Source organism: Aegilops tauschii, chromosome 5, assembly GCF_002575655.3.
Source record: "Aegilops tauschii subsp. strangulata cultivar AL8/78 chromosome 5, Aet v6.0, whole genome shotgun sequence".
Lineage (NCBI taxonomy): Eukaryota > Viridiplantae > Streptophyta > Magnoliopsida > Poales > Poaceae > Aegilops > Aegilops tauschii.
In genome coordinates this window covers 541,788,264-541,792,055 of record NC_053039.3, presented here as the reverse complement: position 1 = coordinate 541,792,055, position 3,792 = coordinate 541,788,264, and positions in this window count along the sequence as shown.

Sequence of the window (3,792 nt, the reverse complement as noted above, 5' to 3'; positions counted from 1 at the left end):
TGTTTTGTAGCTGGGTTTGGATTCACAATCAGAGTCATCTTCACTAGATGTTTGAAAGTAAGCATCGCGTGATTTTACCTTGGCACCACGTGCCATGAAGCAGTAGGTGGGAGCAGAGTCATCCTTGTCATTAGCTTCAGCGTTGGTAACGGAGACATTGTCTTCAGTGTTGAAGATGGACTTGGCAACGTAGGCTGTAGCTAGAGCCAGACTTGCAACGCCAGGGTCGGACTCCTCCTCAGACTCCACCTCCGCCTCCTCAGAAGCAGACTCCTCCTCTGAATCCATCTCCTTGCCGAGAAAAGCACGAGCCTTGCCAGATGAGCTCTTCTTATGAGATGAAGACTTGGATGAGGACTTGGAAGAAGACTTTGAGGATTTCTTCTTCTTCTTGTCATCAGAATCACATTCCTTGCTCTGCTTCTTCTTCTTGTTCTCATTGTCCCACTGTGTACACTCAGAGATGTAGTGTCCAGGTTTCTTGCACTTGTGACATGTTCTCTTCTTGTAGTCATGAGTGGAAGCTTCGTCATTTCTTGAGCTGGATCATGAAGACTTTTTGAAGCCCTTCTTCTTAGTGAACTTCTGGAACTTCTTCACAAGCAAAGCAAGTTTATTTCCAATGTCTTCAGGATCATCAGAACGGCTGTCAGATTCTTCTTCAGATGAGGAAATAGCTTTTGCCTTCAAAGCACGAGTTCGGCCGTAGTTGGGACCATAGATATCTCTTTTCTCAGATAGCTGGAACTCATGTGTGTTGAGCCTCTCAAGTATATCAGACGGATCGAGTGTCTTGAAGTCAGGGCATTCTTGTATCATGAGGGCAAGGGTATCGAACGAGCTGTCAAGTGATCTCAGTAGTGTCTTGACGATTTCATGCTTGGTGATCTCAGTGGCGCCGAGAGCACGGAGCTCATTTGTGATGTCAGTGAGCCGATCAAACGTGAGCTGGACATTCTCATTGTCGTTTCTCTTGAAGCGGTTGAAGAGGTTGCGAAGAACACTGATCCTTTGATCTCTCTGGGTTGAGACGCCTTCGTTGACCTTGGAGAGCTAGTCCCAGACTAGCTTCGACGTTTCCAGAGCACTCACACGGCCATACTGTCCTTTGGTCAGATAACCACAGATGATGTTCTTGGCAGTAGAATCCAGTTGAATGAACTTCTTGACATCAGCAGAGGTGACACCTTCACCAGTCTTGGGAACGCCATTCTTGACGACATACCAGAGGTCGACATCAATGGCTTCAAGATGCATGTGCATCTTATTCTTCCAGTAGGGATATTCAGTTCCATCGAAGACGGGGCAAGCAGCGGAGACATTGATTATCCCTGCAGTCGACATAGCTAAAACTCCAGGTGGTTAAACCGAATCACACAGAACAAGGGAGAACCTTGCTCTGATACCAATTGAAAGTGCTAGTTATCGACTAGAGGGGGGGTGAATAAGCGATTTTTATGAAAGTCTTCAAAACATGAGAGTTTCAAAGACAAACAATAGAAATGAACCTATTGATATGCAGCGGAAGGTAAACTACACTAAGCAACCCATAGTCAAGTATGCAATGAAGTGAAAGCACGAAGACTAATAGCAGCTAGGTAGTAAGGATTAGGATGGAAGATGGTATGAAGCCAAACAACGATATTAGTCACACAGTGAAGACAAATAGGTAAAGCAAATAGGCAATGACTTCACGAAGATGAACTGTAAGTAAGGAGAGGGAGAGAATAGAACCAGTCACTTGTTGAGGACACAGATTTGTTGGACCAGTTCCAGTTGCTGTGACAACTGTACGTCTGGTTAGGGAGGCTGAGATTCAACTCAGAAGACCGCGTCTTCACCTTATTTCCCTTGAGCTAAGGACACCCAGTCCTCGCCCAATCACTCTGGTAAGTCTTCAAGGTAGACTTCCAAACCTTCACAGACTTCGTTCACCGGCGATCCACAATGACTCTTGGATGCTCAGAACGCGAAGCCTAACCGGCTGGAGGATTCACAGTCCTCAAGTGTAACAAGTCTTTAGGTCACGCGTACAGAAAGACTTCAGTGATGCGTAACACTCTTTGGCTCTGTGTGTTTGGGCTTTGTCCTCGTAAGGATTTCTCTCTCTCAAAAGCTTCGGAGGTGGGTTGCTCTCAAACGACAAAAGCCGTGCACTAACACTGAGCAGCCACCAATTCATGGTGTAGGGGGTGGGCTATTTATAGCCACTAGGCAACCCGATCTGATTTGTCTAAAATGACCCTGGGTCACCAAGGAACTGACACGTGTTTCAACGGTCAGATTTCAAACACACGCGGCAACTTTACTTGGGCTACAAGTAAAGCTGACTCATCCAGCTCTGCATAAGATTTGCTCTCATTGTCTTCGCTCGAAGACATAGGATTTTGGTTGAGCATCACTTCAGTCACTCTGACCTTGTTCACAGGGACCCCACTTAACAGTACGGTGGTTCCTACGACTCAACAAAGAAGAAAAGGAAACAACGAAACAACTAAGTCTCCGCGCTCCATAGTCTTCATGCAATGCCTTCTCTTGTCATAGTCTTCAATGTGAATATCTTCACATACCACCATTGTCTTCAATGTCTTCATACATTTTTTGGGGTCATCTCCGGTAGGTAAACCGACTCAATGAGGGACTACTACCTATGTTATCCCGCAATTCTCACAAACATATTAGTCCCTCAACCAGGTTTGTCGTCAATACTCCAAAACCAACTAGGGGTGGCACTAGATGCACTTACACGTGCATTAAAATTTTAGAAATTAGATGGACATTATTGTTATACTCTTGTGTTGTGCACAAAACAAAATATAGTTTAATAAAGTTGCATAGCCCTGTAGTGTAGTCCAGTATATATGAAAGGGCAATTTTTATAACTGACTGAAACTTGAAAATTAATGTTTACATCTACTATTTTCTGTTATGCTCGTACACATTTTCTCGTTGAATTATTTTGTACTACTATATATGACTACTCTAGCTCGTACAATTTCCAGTTGGTAATGTATGTGATCTCTGGGTTTCTTCAAGATGGAGAACTAATTGCCGTGTGTTATGTGTGAACCTAAATTTTAATTATACCAGTAATTTGGGAATGGGTCATGATTTGTTGCCACGACAACGCTTATTGATTGGCCTGGGAAAGTTACGTACCATTGGCTGATGGGGATTTGCGCCCACCATTCATATGGTACGTGGTTCTGGCGGGTGTGAATCTGGGCCCACCATGTGGAATTGGTGCTACCTGTGCCAGGTTATCGGTGATACATTCTACGGGAGATTGTAAGGAAGTAGTTATGCCCTGAAAATTGAACAAAGGGACAGAACGATTTCATTTTGGGACATTGTATCTCAAGTGCAGTCTCGTGTAAACACTGGCATTGCAATCTTGATCTCGGTCGAGGCACTAAACGAGAAAAACGAAATATGGCGACTACCATAATTCTGCTCGAAACTATGCCAAGGTCCATGTGCACCATCTGACTTTATTTCTCAGTAGTTGCCAAACGTCCCGAAGAATTCAAACACATCGTTACCAAGGAATACACTCCCATTTTGGTAACGAGAAGTTAAGAAGAAAATGAAGATGGGTACCCAAATTCCATGCATGGTGCCGTGTCTTCAGTCTCAAGTGTAGCTATTTCTAATCTATACACCTTACTGACCGCTATTCCTGAGAGGGATTGAATTCCTTTTGACTAATATGATGTGAACGGTCACTAATGGCTACATGTGGAGTCTTCCGGTAGTATAAATATGAGTACATGAGATGGTCCATGAAGGCAG